General features: G+C 38.0%; 1 long non-coding RNA gene and 1 pseudogene across 1 annotated transcript; one reads left to right on the top strand and one right to left on the bottom strand.

Annotated features, from left to right (window-relative positions):
- The first annotated feature begins 1,639 nt into the window (after positions 1-1,639).
- On the top strand, positions 1,640-3,922 carry LOC119917867 (annotated as a pseudogene).
- Positions 3,923-4,916: 994 nt separating this feature from the next.
- LOC119917868 lies at positions 4,917-6,341 on the bottom strand. The gene is made up of 3 exons (XR_005447346.1): positions 6,060-6,341; positions 5,642-5,695; positions 4,917-5,297 (listed from the first exon to the last, which is right to left on the bottom strand). It is a non-coding gene; the product is annotated as an uncharacterized LOC119917868 (long non-coding RNA).
- Between the last annotated feature and the right edge of the window lie 12,189 nt (positions 6,342-18,530).

Raw genomic sequence — 18,530 nt, 5'->3', positions numbered from 1 at the left:
CTGCATGATGACGATAATTATAACAATTCACTATCATTTCAGATCATGTAAGTGCCGCGAGAGAGTATAAAAGAAGATAAAAGATATAGATGTTTGTTAAAGACTGGCTTATTGTCATAATGGTTTATCCAAGTGCATTGGGCATTCATTGTTATTTAATCTACAGACAAAGCATTCTGTGCTGTCTGTTTGTGCCCCCCTATCCCCGTGTCTGCCCCCTGTCCGGCCCGGTGACAAATCAATACATAATTAAATAAATAATAAAACAGAGAAAGGAGTATATTTATACTCTCTTGTTAAAGTAAAATCTGTCTGGCACAATATGGTATCCAGGTCATCATACTCTATACAAGGCTGCTGGGCAGGACAGGTTAAATAAAAAAAATTAAAAAAATTAAACAAATATCTATAGACAAAGCATTCTGGTACACCATGGAAGTAGTATTTTATACTCAGTGAGCTTGCTTTACAGGATGTAAAGGAGAATGTTTTACCATTCAATAATTATTATCTGTGTGATAAATACTTATTTGCAAGATAATGTCTTGTGTTTCCTGAAATCCAACAGACACCAACATCTTGTCTGCTTGAATTTCTCTCTGACAAGTTTCCATCAAAGTGACATCATGGCATCTGCAGCACACGGTAATTCTGGTGACACATATCAATATATATCACAGATGCAGTTAGTAAGAACACATTAAAACCACGGCGACCGGGTAGAATAAAAGTTACTGTGCTAAACATACTTTAAGCCAGCTGCAAGATGGAAGAAATTAACGATGTTGACATTCACGTTATGCATGAATTACAAATTTAAATGGAAAGCAGATAACAATGTGCTCAATGTCATTGTGGAAATTTGTAATGCTCTTTGTTGTTGTTTTACAGCATTTGAACTCAGGATCGTGGTGTTTGGAAAGAGTCAGAATAAAAAGACAATGCTAACCAACTTCATGACAGAGAGGAAAGATTTTCTTTTTCTGAAAATGTCGACTCAATGTACAGTCTCTAAAGGAGAGTGTAACAAAATATCCTTAACGATGGTGAAAACCTCAGACGTCTTCAGTCTGCCTGAGGATAAAGTGAGACATGAAATGAAAAAGTGTGTTGCTCTTTGCCCCCTTGGACCAAATGTTCTGCTGCTGTTAGTGAAGCCTTCTGATTTCAGTGAAGAGGATAGACAAAAATTAAAGTTCATTCTGAGCTTCTTTGGTCAAGATGCCTTTAAATACTCGATGGTCATCTTTACACATAGCGAGGAAGGAAAGTATTCTGCAGTAGATAAACTCACACGAGACTGCAGACAAAGGCAGCACAGAGTTAACTTCGACAGAAAAGATCCATCAGAATCTGATCTTAAAGAACTCATTGAAAAGATGGCCAAGTGTGGGACAACAGGGGACGACATCTAAACTGTACTGGAGGGGATGATCCCATGACAGTATCTGTAACTTCCTCTCAACTTAGTGTTGTGTGGGAGATTTGGAACCTGGAAGACTTTGGCAGCCAATGCCATTCTGGGAGAAAGAAAGTTTGGTCCACCTGCTGACTCAGAGTGTGTCAGAAATCAGGCAGAGGTGTGTGGATGTCGGGTTTCTGTGGTGGAGCTGCTGCTGCTGCTTTGTATGGAAAACCTCAGGAGACAGTCAAGAGGGATACATTTAGGTGTTTCTCCCTCTTTGATCCTGAGGGCATCCATGCCTTCATCCTGGTCCTACCTGTGGGTCCCCTCACTGATGGAGACAAGAAGGAGTTAGAGACCATCCAAAACACATTCAGCTCTCGAGTGAATGACTTCACCATGATTCTGTTCACTGTGGAGGCAGATTCTGCAGATCCAGCTGTTGTTAGCTTTCTAAAAGAAAACAAGGACATCCAGGGGCTTTGTCAGAGCTGTGGAGGACGCTACATTGTCATCAACATCAAGGACAAGCAGCAGGACTCTACGGTGTTGCATACTGTGAAAAAGATGACAGATGCGGGATCCAGATGCTTCACAAAACAAATGATTGTCAAGCCTCGACAGATAAAGGCTAGTTGTAAGGCTCAACTGGAGATGGCAGGACATGATCAGAATCAGAGCAGAGAGCATATCAGGATAGCGCTGATTGGGAAGACTGGTTGTGGAAAAAGTGCCACTGCAAACACCATTCTGGGCAAAGAATGCTTCAAATCTAAAGCCTGCATGAAGTCAGTGACCGCGCAATGCCAAAAAGCCAAGGGAGAGATTGATGGAAGGCCTGTCGCTGTGGTCGACACCCCCGGCTTGTACGACACGACACTGTCCAACGATGAAGTTATACAGGAACTTGTGAAATGCATCAGCCTGTTGGCTCCAGGACCTCATGTACTTTTACTGGTGGTGCAGATCGGCCGCTTTACACAAGAGGAAAAAGAAACTGATCAAGCGGACTTTTGGCAAGAAGTCAGGAGACTTCATCATTGTTATATTCACATACAACATATCAAACAATGGAGAGTTACATGGAAGAAGAAAGTGACGGCTTTGTCAAAAAACTGATTGCTGACTGTGGAGGAAGATACCTGGTCTTCAATAACAAAGATCAAACAAATAAAACACAAGTCAGACAGCTGTTGAACTATGTAGAAACAATGGGAAGAAAAATGGAGGTAGCTACTACACCACAGCGATGTTCCAAGAAGCTGAGGCAGCAATACAAAAGGAAGTGAAGAGGATCCTGAAAGAGAAAGAAAGAGAGATGCAGAGAGAGAAGGAGGAGCTAGAAAGAAAACACGATGAAGAAATTCAAGCAAAGAAGAAAAAGACGAAGAAGAAAGAGCAGAGAGAGACAAAAAACTGAAGGAAAAAGAAGAGTACATCAACAAAGAACAGGAGAAAAGGAGGAGAGAAGAGGAAAAGAGGAAAGAAGACAACAGAAATTCAAAAATGCAAGAAGAACAACTGCGACAGCAGTGGGAACAGCAACTCCAAGCTCTGGAGAACAAAATAAAATCTGAATCAGAAAAAAACGTAACTGCTGACAGAAAGTTGATGCAAAATAGAGAAGACATAAGACGAGAACGAGAGGCTTGGGAGAAAGAACGAAAAGAATGGTGGGAGACACGATATCGAGAAGATCAACAGAGACAAGAGGAAGAACAAGCACAACTGAAAAGGCTCAGAGAAGAATATGAGCAGGAAAGAAAGGAATATGAAAACAAAAGAAAAGAAGATAGACTCAGAAGAAAAGTAGAGGAAAGAGAATGGAAAGTGGCACAACAAAACTATGAGAAAAGAGTGGAGGAAATGAAAAGAAAAAATGCAGAGGAGGCCAGAAGGCAAGCTGAAGAATTCAATGAGTTCATAAACAAATATACGACAGACTTTGCAGCTCTGATGGAAAAGCACGACAAGGAAATGGAGGACATGAAGCAAAAGCAACAAAAAAACAATGACCTCATTATGAAAAACCTGCTCATGAACTAAGCGTATGAGAAAGACTTCAACAGACTGAAGAAGAAACAAGAACAAGAAATGAATGAGCTTCAACAGAATCTGTATGAAGAAAACGCAGAAAGTCTGGAAGAAGAAATCAATGAACTACAGAAAAACATGAAGAAGAAGTCAACGCATGGGTACAAGAAAATGCAGAGAAAGCCACAGCAGATAAGGCTTACAGCATTTTATGAGATTCTTTTATCTAAATGTCACAACAGCAGCAGAGCTTTAGTTGTGACATTGTGACAGCTTTTGGTTTTGAAGAGTATAATGTTTGCCTATCGATTATGTACATTTGATGCTTTTTCGGTACTTACTAAACAGAACTTACATTACTCCATCTAACCAAGGTTTGATATACAAATACTGTATTGTAGTAATAAACAAATACTTTCAGACATGTCTGTTCTTAAAAGTCTGTTAATCAATCTTTTTTTCTTTTGAAAGTTAAGTCGTTAAGTCCTTATAACACAGACAAGATACTGCTGAATAAATATTGTCTAATCACAGAATATCAGTGAAAGATCACACACTGTCCCACTGTCAAACTGTCAAGTGCGTGAGGGCTCTCTCGCGGACATTTTGAGCCCTTTTTAGTAAGTCCGGGGTATAGGGGTGTGGAAAATAACTGATGTTTTAGTTGTTTTAGTATTTTTGTTTGTTTTGTTAGAATTTTGCTTACTAGTGTAAGTTCATAATAATTGATTTTAATATTGTAAATGAGTCACACTGTGAGTCACTCAGTTTTATGATGATTTTTCATTTATACATTTTTTGTAAGGAGAGGTGCTTTTATTGGCCGTTTCTCAATGAATTCACTACTTAACTCTTAAAATGCGTTCTTGTGTTTCTTTAAATAAACTGTACACCACACTGACTGACTGGCTTTTTCTTACATTAGGGGTAATGTAAGACAACTAACAAAAGCTTTCTTTTGTGGGACCATTAAAATTTAAATTAGAAGTACATTTCTGTGTTATGTCTAGCATTTCTATATTCCTTATTCTGTTGAAGCAGCAACTACAGTGTTAGCTGCTAATGGTTTTCAGTTTGTAGATGCCAATTTGACCTTATGTGTAAAGGTTTAATGTAATTACAGTATCTTTCACGGCTTAAGACAATTCTGGGGGGAACTGGTGTATTCAGTCCATTTATTTGTTGGTATGATGGTCGTTTTAATGTTTGCTGAAGCTGCCAAAATCCAAAATGTTATTTTATCTTGTCTAACTGTGTGACCACATCATCTATTCGTGAGCAGCCTAAAGGCAGTGTTTGGTGCAAATTAAAGATGACTCTAAATAAACAAAAAATGCTCAAAGTATACACCTGATATAATCATAAATTAAACTCAAGAGAAGGGAAGAACTGAATTTATTTCTTTTTTAAAGAAACTTTTGATAACTGCTGCAAATCCTTTGAAATAGTTCTGAAATAGAGATGTAATAGGTATCTCTAGCACAGTCAATCACCCCTATTCTTGTCCTTAATCCCCTCCTTTCAGTCATCTGAGGGTCCCCAGTGGTGAGACCAAATGTTCCAAGTGGAGCCTACTAAAATTAACTTAACTTAAAAATGTGTTTCATGGTATTTTAGTATTATAGGGTATTGGTATACAGTGCTTTCACAAACTCCTGGTACAATAGAGGGCAGTTTTGGATGACAAGCATCCACCAAATGTGGGTCAAAGAATTAAGACTTGTTCTTACCTGTACTGTACAACCATCATGTTCTGCTCCCCACAGTGTCTGGCACAGCGGATATACCTCATCCAGCTCGACTTACTGGGATCATTACCATCAATAAAGTGCTGTAACGTCCCCTCTGCGTCATAGATCTGGAACACACAAATACAAAGTGTCAGAACTGAAATTAGTACATGAACTTTTATCCCCAGCACATCTGTTAAAGACAGACTTTTATCTATAAAGGGCAGCAAAATCAGATTGAGCAATTGATGACTAGGGCTGCAACTGCTGCAAAGATTATTTTCATCATCAATGAATGTGCCATTTATTACATCTGATTAAGATTCTTTGTTTGTTTTATGAACATTCAAAATATGGTGAAAAATGCTGTCAGAATTTCCCAGTACCCGAGGTGATGTCCTGTAAGTATGTAGACCTTACTTACAGGTTATTTATTACAGTTTTAACAGATGGACTTGCAGCCTAATGTTACCTGGTGAAGTTCTGTCTGGAATGGATGCTAACCAGCACTTAGCATGTTAACAACCTGCCAATAAATGGAAAGCCCAGTCAGAAAGCTGCTGTAAGGTTAGCTAGAAGAAGTTTAAATGAGGCTAGAGAAAAAAAACATCCCTTTAACTACTTCAAAGTATTGCATGAGAGTGAACACCAACCTGCTATGAGCAGTAGGAGAGCCACTAAGTTAACGTTACCTTTTTTTACAGCAACACGTTCATTTTAACTGAGCTAAGCTAAAGCTAGTTAGCTAAGAATGACATAAGAAGGGGAGTTTTTCAGTAACTGAGATAAACACAATACACGTCTATCTGAGAAGGGAACAGGACAGTACCCACTTTTATGTTGAACTGAAATTATTTTGACAAAACACGGGCCTTTTGAAGGATACTAACCTGAAGAAAACAGAGGGAAATAAGACCAGCAACATGCAGCTAGCAAACCCGTTTCCTTCTGTCGAGACGCGCCATTACGCTTGACAGTTTCACTTAGGGAGGTAACGTTACTGTAATCTTGTGGTGAACACTGATGCACACTACTGGTGCCTAATGTCGGTTTGAAGGCAAAGCACAGAAAGAACAATTTACTCAGCATAAATGTCTTCCTCAAACTTGAACAAGAAAACCGCGGCCAAACACTCGTGTATCACTCCGCCATGCTGAAAATTAACTACATTACGGCAAGTAGTTCCTCCTATCGAAACATTAAAATAAACACACAAGTAAACTGTGCTATGTGTATGTATGTTTTACTTGGCGATGTTTCAGTTCTGTCCTCCAAAACAATAAAAATCAGTTAATCTAAAAAATAAATCTCATCATGCTCTTTTTTCTTTATATTTACTTATTTAGTATCAGTTGTAGCTGACCGTCATGTTAATAGTGGCATTATTTGTGGAAGAGAACTGTTCAGTTCTGTGCATAATTATTACGTTGTACATACCAATTTATGGCATGTCTTTTAAACCTATTGTTATGATGGCTTTTTAATCTGGCCTAGGGCAACAGAAAAAAAGTAATCATCTAAGCCATCTCCTACTTGTTTACAGTTTACATATGTTTTCTGTTAATCAATGATTAGTGTCCTGTTCAATAAAGCACTAAAATGAAAATAGCTCTTACTGGCAACATTTTTTAAATAGTTTCCACACAACAAAACTGGGGCAAATAGAGTGGGAGTGGGATCAAATATGATTAAGTGTATCCACGTAGTTTAAAGACGGTTAACTAATAAAGAACATAAATGTAAGGAGGATAGAGTGACATTACATCATTGCCGTTTTGCAAGAAGGCAATATTTTAAAATATCAGTGATTTATGTATTGTGGGAAACCCCAAAAAAAGTTATTTATGGACAAACTGTGCACCATCCGTGATTTTTTTATTCATTTGCTTTATTTTTGTTGTTGTATTTTTAATCTATGTTGTTGGCTTTGCTTTTTTAGAAAGATTTCAAATGTAATTTCATTCATATAGCTACAGTCTGTTATCTCTTTTCTGATTGTGCTTGGTTTGTCGGACTTCAATATAAAAACAGACACTGGACTTAAAAGCATCAGGACGTATTACAGATCTAAAACAACAGAGGAGAAAACAATCAGATGTTTAAATTAAGAGACAAGCTAACAACTAGAAAGCTGTTAAGTCTCACTTCAACAAATGCTGCTTTTTGCTGAATATACACAACCTTCAGTTAAATAAAAAGTTTGTTCCAGAGTATTTATAACCAAAGATTAGTTTAAGTGATGAACTGTAAAACTGTGGGTAGTACAAGCATATTTATGGTAAAACAAAGTCAAAAATATGTACATTTTAAGATATCCATCACATAATTGTGTGATCATGTTACAGTTTAAGGTCAGGGTCGAGTCCTACACTTGCAGTTTAAACAAAAAGAAATAACTCCAGTTGATTTGAAATGTTTTAAACAAGCCTCAGCAACAAATCATTAGCCTCTTATCCGCAGCTGTGATTATTACAGGCCTGCTGGGTGTTAAACGTTATACAAACCTGATTTACACCTGCTTAAAAGCCTCGCTGCTCCGTCTGCCAACGTCTCAGTCATAAAAACAAGTTTTGAGGTCTAAAAATACTTCTTCAGAGCAACAGGGGAAAATAGCACATGAAACAAGATGCACGAACATGAAACATAAACCAAATAAGTCTCCATTTAAACAAAGGAGCTTTTTTCTTTTGCTGCTCTCGTTACAGGGCAAAAAGGCTGAGCCATCAGCCCAACCAGTGCAACATATGCCAACAAGCAGCGACCAGTCTGCACTGAAACTTTTCTGTGGAACATGATGGTCTGTACTCATGAAATATTCAAATGAATGGTCAAATTGTCATGAAAGTATTACTTTTTCTACTGATGACCCCATGACCTCTCTCCTCTAGTGCTACAGTCAGGACAAACTTTACATTTTACCTTATTGCTAACCACATTTCACACCAGACATGAGAAATCAGCAGCATGTAAGCAGTATGAAATCTCATCCAGCTGGAATGAATCCACACTGATTCCAACCTGAAAACCTGCTGACATCAGACGTTTTGTGGACAGAAAGTAGTTCAGTGGGCCATAAGAGGTGTGCAAGAAGAGAAGATGTGAGCCATTTATTTTATTTCCTCGCCCACTGTAGCTAATTGTAAAAATGGATGGATTGGAAAATGGATTTGAACGGTTGCCTGTGGAGAAAACGCTTTACTCAATACACCAGAGAACAAGCAAAAGGTAAAATTCAGAGCTTAAAAACTCCGCAGGGAATTGAGTTGTGTGGATTGCAGACTATCCTCACCAGAAAAACAGGCGTATAGGTGGATTATGCAGCAGTTTATTACGAGCCATATTTTCTGTTAGGCCGTGACAGGAGAAGAAGTCAAGTACGTAGCGCAAAGAGCGACAAAGTCTGTATAAGGAGGTGCTGGGGAGGATGTGTCAAGTCAACTTTCACTCAGGAGGACAGAGGTTAGGGTCTCACATTTTTGATCCACAGACAAGCTTAAAGAAAGGATCCTACATTTTCCATAATTCTCCATAGCTTCTTTCGTCAAACTCCTCCTGTCTAGTAGTCACTCATATATATTATACGCCTCCAGTTTGTAACACAGACTTTTTATTTGAAATCTGTAGTCTCCATAGTGACCATGTCCTTTTCAGGTCTTCATAGTGAAGAGGAGACAATGTGACTCAGGACTGTTTGGCAACACCTGAAGTAATTTACAATGTTCTTATTATTATTTTGTCATCATGATTGTCCATACTGTAATTATATGGTGTTGGTCTAGTCTGAACACACAACATCTATTGCATGTCTGTCTGTCCTCTTAGAGGGATCCCTCCTCTGCTGCTCTTTCTTCCTTTTCCCCCTGTTAAAAGGGTGGAGTGAGGGGTTTCTCCATCTAAATCTAGTGCAGAGGGTGTTGTATGCTGTACACATTATAAAACCTTTGGAGGCAAATTTGTGAAATCGGGCCTTATAAATAAATTTGGCTTGACTTGAAAATTGACATGACATCGCTAGGCTTATTTTCTCAGACTTGACAAAGATCTTCCAGAGGCGCAGAAGACTTTATATAACTGTTTTCGAAAGGTAAGCATTACTCCTTGTGACCAGTGAACTCAAAATCCTGAAGTGTCGGGTTGGCAGAGTGCCTCTTCAAGAAAATCTCCCCAGAGACTCCGCAGCAAACTCTCAGGGAGAGGACAGGTGGAGAGACAGGAAATGAGGGAGTGAAAGAGGGGACAACATGTAGCAAAGGCAAAAGCCTTGTACGTAGAGTGCGCTCTACCGGCTGAGCTGAACTGTGCCCCGTTTTATTAGTTTCTTTATAGAAAAATTTAAAGGTACCTTAACAATATATTCACTTTTTAGTTAGTAAATACAGTTATTGTGTTATGCTGTAGTTTGATTCTGGTCCTGTAGCCCCTAGTTTCCATCGCAAACAAAATTTCATTCCCTTTTCTGGAGAAAATCATGTAGATTGTGTTGTTTTTTTTTTACTTTTTTACTACTATTAACTCTCTCCCCAGTGTGGAGAGTTTGGAGTTGTGATTTTTGCTATGAAAAATTTTAAAAATCTGACTTTTACAATTGGACTTTTACTGTAAATAAAATAAAAATAAAATAATAAAATAAATAAAATAAATAAAAGTGCAACATAAAAATAAAACAATAAATGAATAAATAAATAAACTGCCGAATTGACAGCTATAAGAAGCAGTTAAAATGAGTCATGTCCCTCAACCCTTGTGTTCATTATTAATCTATCCCTCCATCCATCCGTGGTGATGCAGTGTGACTGTATTGAGGAGGCGTTGAGTGCGTTTATAAGGTGATGACCTGAGCCAATAGCCGGCCTCTCTGCTGTCCATACAGCCAGCAAACAATCAATGCTGTAAATGACTGTTAGAATCAAAGGAAACAGCCTCATTTGTTATTCTCTGCATGTAAGCACTTTAATGTCTGTCATTGTCTGTCTGCAGACGCTCCTGCCTTATTCTGATTCATTATCGCATACAACGTTTTTTACATGCATGTTGAATTACTTTTACACTGTTTACTTCATGTGTAGGTGTTGTGTTTATCATAAACTGATCTTTCAAATTAAATTCCCTGCTTCTTACTGCGAGACTCTGAGTCAGAATATCTTTGTTAAAGCTACACAGTGTTGCAAAAGCTCTGGCTGATGTGAAGTGTCCTGCTCAAAATGTAAAACCAGCACTAAAACACCTATTTCAATAAACCCAAACGGTACTAGGCATCTTAACAGAGATTCTAACTAATGAATATACAAAATAATCAATGACTTTTTAAAACAACAAAAGTCAACATGTATCCAGCTCATAAATCTTTGTAGCTTGTACTTGTACTAGCTTTGTACACTCAACGGCCTGGTTGTTCTTTTCTGCCATAAAAGAAAGAAATTATGTATTTTGGTGATTGTTTTGTTTGGAATATAGAGAAGAAGAAAAACTGGACTGTTGGCATTAGCAGTATTAGCTACCATGACTAAATGAGACCTCCTATAGAAAGGTTCTTAAACTTGCGCCCACTAAACAATTTTCCTCAGGCGGATGTTTATAAACTATTATATTATAACACTTTATTTATTAATTCCTTTATTTTTTTTCTCTATTTTGATTCTTTATTGAGTCCGAGTCTTTTTTGAGTAGTTTTTCTAGCATGGATGGAAAAACCAGAGGACAATGATAAGGTTCATGTTAAGAGGCACCGCAAATCACTTTTAATTTCATCAATGAAAACTATCAAGAAAAATATTTGTTGGCGAATGAACAAAAAAATACAAAAACTAAACGCAAAAGTAACTCTTGAATGCAAAAACTATGACAATATGTATTACATTTTCATGAAACAATAAAAAACTAAACAATAATGTGAAAGGAGGTAAATGAACTAATTACTGTTTAAATGCAAAGTCTTATTCAACGACTTGCAGAATCCTGCAATGCAGCTCCTCCGCCACCCAAAAGTACCTGTTTACAGGCCTGTGCTTGGTAGGAAAATACTTATGGACTAAATAAACAGGAAGCTGGGACAAACAATTAAAACATGCAAGCGGCATGCAAGCTAACATAACTTTATCAAGTACCGTGGATGTAACGATAACGTTACTTTCAGTCGGCTATCCTTCATGATGCCATGACAGTGGTTCTCCAATGTTTTCTGTCATGAAACCTTCAGAAGCTGAAAAAAGTTCATGCCTCCCTTCATACATTAACGGATTGAATTCTCATCAATCATTTACTGTACTGGGGGGCCAAAAAATAAAACCCAGTCCCAGCCCAGTTGAATTAGAAATAAAAGAAATGATTCAGGTCAACAACTTTTTTTTTTAATTCCCTAAATAAATCACATTCATTTAACTTAGTTTCCCCTCCATATTTTTCCCCAGGTCATCCATGTCCTCCCCTGCAGGGGCTCGATGACTCCCCTAAACCTCACAACAGACTTCTCTCCATGCACTCCATTGTCACTGATGTCTATTTAAACAAATCACAGCGTGTTTAACAGCTTCCCGTGTCGTCCTGCTCCACTTTACTCTGCTCTGCAGTCTAGAGCATGGACCAAAAGTTAGTTGGTTTAAATGTGGTATAAAGAGTATTGTTGTTGTTCAGTCTACTATAGCTTGAGCACTGATCTAGAACAGATGTTAAACCTTTAACCAGAGACATTGTTCAGATGTGTGACCAGATGCCTACCAGACATTAACATCATAAATAATAAAAAAGTTATTTTCTGTGACCACTGTATTAAAACTAGCAGGTTGACAGTAAAGATATACGAACAAAACTGTACAGTAGCAGGTTAAAGCTATATCATGTGCCTAAACATAACCATAAAAAACAGGTGGCATCCAGGTGACACGTTAGTTGTACGAGAGAGGATTCCATGAAGGGCACACTACTTCCTGCATCAGCCCCTAACTCTACATAGATTGTGCAACGCAGATTTGTCCATTATGAACATAATTCCACAGGCTGAATGTAAAATATAGAACATGTGTTGTACATTTATATAACTAGACAACCAAGTCTGAAACTAATCTTTAAGAAATTCAGTCATGGTTGACAATTGGCAGCCGACAATTTATAGTTTATAGGGACACACTGAAATTCCTGAACAAAGAAAAATATCAAATTATCTTTTATGCTACATTAATCAGTTCTTTTTTTCTCTTCATTGGGGTTTTCAAATCGTCTTGGCTCAGGAGGTAAAGTAGGCCACATACTAATCTGAAGGCTGGTGGATTGATCCCTCCTCCAGTCTGCACCTCGAAGTGTCCTTGGGCAAAAGACTGAACTCCTCTCTGTGCAGGTGACACCTTACATGGTTTACAATCAGTGTATAAATGTGTGAAACTTGTTAAATATGCATGAATAAACACTATTTTCCGAAATTTCTGTCGGGAAGGGGATGGCATAGGACTCATTCTTCTATTATTGGGATGGGACAGGAGTAGTTTTTTTACTCTTTCATGGGATTAGGATGGGACTAGAGTATGTATGTGGGAGTGGGACAGGACAGAAGTGAAAATCCACCCCCATGTCACCCTCTAGTGTAAAGCGCTTTGGGAGGTTGGAAGACTAGAAAGGTGCAATTTAAGTACAGTCCATTTACCTTTTACATTTCTTTGCCTCATGTAAAACACTTAATAAGAATACAATAAAGTGCTACACAAATACCTGTATGTGTGTATACTGTGCTTTATACTAATTTGTGAATGAATGCATTTTGCCATGATGCCTGTTGTATACTGTCCCAGCGTGGGTTTGACAGAGTAATATTTTCAATGTAGTAACCTTGATAAGAAGTTAAATCGTGTTCTCACTAACAGCTGTGAGCGACCCTCTGCTGACTGCACAGTGAAACGTCTGAAGCTGCAGCGAACTCCAGCCTCTCCGACCAGCAGCTGGTTTCCAGCCTGATGCTGTTCTGTCAAAGACATTTGGCTGCCTGTGTTTATCGAATCCATCGCTACAAAATTCCATCTGCAAGACAAACGGCCAAATATAACATGTTGTTTAGTTCAACCGCTAGAAAATGTTGCAAACACCGCCAGGCTGCCGGCTTCACTTCACAGCTCCGGCTGTCATTTTTCCATCCGAGCACAACAGTCATGACAAAACTTGATTTTTTTTCGTTACAGCTTCGGTTTCTTAAAGCTCAATAACTTATCTTTGTTTGACCTTCAGTTTGTCCGGGACAGATGACCCTTTCAGCACCGCACTGCTTTATATTCACACACTGAGACCACACATCATATGAGCTGCTGCTGCTGCTGGAGGAGCTGAGGGTGCAGTGCTTTGTTCAAAAGAACTTGAGCAACGGTGGTTAAACTCCAGAAGTGAACTAACTAACAATTATTTGCATTATTGATAATTCTGCCAGTTATTTTCTGGATTAATTGTTTTAAACTTGATTGGAAAATGAATGTCAGAAATTCCTTGAGTCCAACGTGACGTCTTCAACTGTTTTGTTATGTTCAACCAATAATCCAAACGCAAAAGATATTCAGTTTATAATGATATAAAACAGAGAAAATCAGCTAATACTTATAATGGAGAAGCTGGAAGCGGCGAATGTTTGGCATTTGTGCTTGAAAAGGAGAGATTAATCCGTTGTCAGAAAGTGGATCCATATTCTGTTGATTGTTTCAGCTCAAACCAAATTGTATTTTGAAATTATTTTTTGTTCACAAGTATCATTTTCTAGTGTCTTGTAAAAGTCAACAATTTAAAAACAATCTAAATTTCCAGAGCACAATCCATTTTCATCAAGTTAAGGAGCTTGTTGATCAGTTTCAGAAACTCACTAATAATATGTTGACTCTGCTTAACTCTGCAGAACTGTCTGGTGTGTCCAATACTGAAAAATTATGTTATGGACACAGACTTTTTAATATCCCTGAAATGTATTTTAAACTCTTGTTCAGATCCAAAGTTTCCAAAGATACAAAATGTGTCTTTTGGGGGCAATAAACAAAATGAGGTACAAGACATTTTCATTTCACAGAGAAGCCATAAAAACATGGTGCTTATCTATTTGTTATAAACACCATACACAGTGGAAAACGGGTTTTGAGATTTAAAGAAATCCTATAGGCACATTTAAGGAGAAATCAGCCTTCAAGATGCTGATTCAAAAAGTTCCCACATACATTTAAATGTACTTAACTTATATCAATTTACTAATTACTTTTCTTTTTAAGATCTAATGAAGAGGTCACAGAGTAACAGGAAGTGGAATGAAACTGATTATTTACTTTGAGCTTTTTAGTGAAACTGAAGTGAAGGATGTCAGAGAGACGAGTCTCGTCTGTCTCTGCCTCTTTACATTTACAAGAACCAGAGGAGTGGAAGAAAGAGGGAAGGATTAACTCTCTCTCTCTTACACACACACACACACACACACACACACACACACAAACACACTACAGCCTGTGTGTGTTTTAAGAGGGTGGATTACAGCTCTCTCTTTCAGTCATTGATCTCTGTTGTCAGTGCTTCACTTACTGCTCTGTCACTGTCCAACACACACACACACACACACACACACACACACACACACACCCAGAAATACAAACACAACACACACACACACACACACACACACACACAGAAACACACACACACACACACACACACACACACACACACACACACACACACACACACACACACTATCTATCACAGATATTTTGTTATTTGCATTTTGCACTAAAATCTGAAAGAATCTAAAATTTGAATTAGAAGGTTTGATTTGTAAAGGAATAATACAACATACTTTTTTGTTTTATGGGAAGATGTTAAATTGATACCTCTCATGTTTGTATCTCACGTAGGAAGCTAGGTTAACTTTGTAGCCTGGCTCAGTCCAAAAGTAACTAAATATACCTTCCAGCTCCTGTAAAGCTCACTAATCAACAAGCAGAAACTCCAGGAAGTTACTGCTCCCTGCCAAGAAATAGTACAGCTCATAACCTGCACTGAGTGAATTTACTCAGTAAAAGCAGAGACGTTTTAAAGAGCCTATAAGGACATTGGTAAAAGTATTTTCGAGGTGCATTACTTTACTTTATACTTCAACTCCACTACAGAGAGAAATAGTACTTTTCACCACACTATATTTACAGTTTTTTTCTATTGCTAAGATGCAATGGTCACAACTGAAGCCACTTTTTCAAAACTCTTCACATTACCAACATGCATCCTGGCCAAACAATTAATCTCACCTCCAAAAGTGACTCAAACCACCAAAACACTTCATATAAGCCTCAAAATAAACTTGTTCAGCCAAAACACTGGCAACAATACCCACTCAGAAAGCATACATTGTCACTCAGAACACACTGACCTACCCACATTTATGCAAATTATTACGTACATTTGTCTGCTGTTTCCTACATTATCAATTGCTTACAGTATGTCATGTTGATCACAGTGTATTACAGTATACTGGTTCTTTGTTGTGTAACTGTGAATCCTGTCCAGTCTCTTGCAATGTTTACTGTAACTCTGTACTGTTGAAATTGATCTATGCCATACAGAAATTCAATCATTGTCATCAAAAGTTTAGCCATAGTTTACCAATACAAATAGTTTTGCAAATGTGCTGAATGTGCCAAAACAAAGCGACTGAGAAAAAAGAACTGGAAGAAACCTGTAACATATTTTCACTTTATTGACTGTACTATATAGTATGTGTTACAAGAATGAATCAGAAATGCATTCAGTAATTTACTTGTGAAAAAAAGAAGTTCCTGACATTTCAGTGCTGCAATACACTTTTTTCCCGTTGTTTACATAGTTAACACTGGTACCTGAGACCCAATGACCACAGTCTATAATTGATGTACCATCCCCTTGAACCAATTCTGCTAAAATATAAGCATGTTTTCTTGCTTTACACTCATCTTGCAGTTTTACAGTAAAACCACATTCAAAACATTACACATATTTCTCTAAAACATAAAATGGATGTAAATGTTCTGCAAAGATTTTCTCTCTCTCTATATATATATATCTGTCCAGCTACAGCAAAAATGCAGGAAATTGTTTTTAACAGTTTAGGACACAAAATGTGCTGCAGATATATAGTATTTCACAGGTGGTGAAGTAGTAATGGGAAAAGAGTTCTTGGATTTTGGAGAAAGTGGTCATTGAATGCATTTTGTGTGAAAGCAATGAAAAATTATTCACAGTTTGGCCCACATACACTTCTGTTTCGCTGACTGTGTGAAGAGTGTTGACAATGTGACTTCAGTTTTGACCAGTGCAGGTTAGCAATTGCAAAAAACTGTATGCGACAGCTTTAGCTAGTAGTTGTTTTTCTTTGAAGACCTTAGACAAAAAGTTCATACAATGCAAGACATTTAAAAAGATTAATATAACTATAATAATATATAGTATTATAATATTTTTTATCAGTGGCCCTCTACAAAACCAAAAAAAGCCTCTGTGGGCTATAGCTTCATACTGACCTCACAGACATAAGAGTGGTATCTTACCATCTAACTCTGCAATACTGAAGTGAATAGTTGTATTTCCCAAAATGCTGAACTATTCCTTTAAAACACAGATTTTCAGTGGATTATTGCAAATAATAAAGAATCTGCTCTGTATGACACGTCATAGAGTTTACCTCATTTTGGGGTTCAGTGTTGTCTATTTGATAAAATAAGAATATTAATTGTTTTGCATTTTTGTGCTAAACAGCCACTCGTCCTTTCTGAATGACAGCTGTTGGTGAGCGATCTGCACAACCTCAACCAACAGCTGAGTGTGTGTGTGTGTGTGTGTGCGCGTGTGTGTGGCGCGTGTGTGAGACAGAAAGTGTGTCTGAAATTTACTGACAGTGATTTGACCTTTCGACCTTATTAGAGAGAGACGCTATTACCAAGCAGACGCTACAGAGATACCCTGTGTGTGAGTGTGTTTCCAGACAGGAAAGCGTCTCAGCTATCAGTTCAAAACACTTAACTGCAGCTCTGAAGCAACACTGGCATGCAAATGGCTGCTTCGCCATCAGAGGACGATGTGTGTGTGATGAGTGTGCGTGTGTGTTAAATGCATTTATCACTGGTGTGTGACGTGTGTGTGTGTGTCAGCAAGTCACTAATGCAGCTGTGAGCTATCATGTCTAAAGGTGTTCCAACACTCACACACAAAACATTTCAAATCCTTCATCAGCAGAGTTCAGCGGGTCCTTCTAAGTTTTCTCAAGATTATATGATTGTTTTGTTTTGGACTGGAGAAACCTCACACCCTTTGCCCAAGAGCTCAAATAACCCCAGAAAAACCTTGTAAGACACACTTTAAGAGAGGAGCGAATGCAGGAGTGCAAAAATAAATATTGTCAGCCATTAAGAGTGTGTTGAGATGCAAATTGTAAAAAATATTTACCCATTAACATGCAGTAGGAGATAGATGTTTTTTGCTGATAATTTGTAACTCCTTCCAGGTCAGTACATTAATTTGCTTCGAAGGAACATGTAGCAGTGCTCAACTTCTGGCTTGGACTCGCTGTGATGTTAAACATGAGCGGTATGATACGATAGAGTCATCATTTACAGAACATTTCATGTGACTTCAAGTCACAAGAAAATCTGACAATTGCCCACGCTACCGCATTTTAATAACCCCTGGTACTGAAGAACTGAGGAGCAGTGCTCTTGCTGCTGTTGTGGTGCATTCAAGTACTGGTGGAAATTTTAAGGATTGAGAGTCAGGTGCTGAAAAGTGCTGCATTCATGAGCCACTGTCAGAGAATAAAATTCTCTGGATGCCTTGAAAAGGATAACATACTTTTTGAGATGTTCTTGCAAAAAAAAGGTCTCTGTGTTGCAATCAAGTCTCAAATATCAGATGTCAGAGCTTCCAACAAGCACATGAACACACCGAATTTCAAATCAGTCCACACTTTCAGCTGTACTGTCCAACATGACATGATTGTCAAGTTAATCTTATATTGCCAAAAATCACACAGTTGCCTGAAAGGGCTTTTGAAATCTGCAGGCACACGATACTAAACAGGTAAGTAGAGCGATAGGATGGTGTGCTGTAGTTTCTGATTGGTTATCTTGGTCAATGCAACAGTTAAAGGCAATTTAAAAACCCAGATTTGTTTCATTTAGACATCAAACTGACCAGTCAGCTGTTTTTCTCATCAGTATAAAAGATGTTTATATGCTCAGTAACCACTCAGCTGGATCTGCAGTCAGAACATCAGCATCAGAAAAAGGCAGACTGTCAGTCTTCTTCGTCTCTTTCTTTCCAGAACACGCTGTTGTCTTCTTCATCTTCTTATTCAGTCCAAATCCTGTAAAACTGTTCCTGAGAGCCGATCA

Source organism: Micropterus salmoides, unplaced genomic scaffold, assembly GCF_014851395.1.
Source record: "Micropterus salmoides isolate LMB-PRFRI ecotype aquatic unplaced genomic scaffold, ASM1485139v1 Ms_hic_scaffold_2294, whole genome shotgun sequence".
NCBI classification, from domain to species: Eukaryota; Metazoa; Chordata; class Actinopteri; order Centrarchiformes; family Centrarchidae; genus Micropterus; species Micropterus salmoides.
Note: the sequence above shows the minus strand (reverse complement) of the source record. Positions and strands in the feature narration are given on the sequence as shown.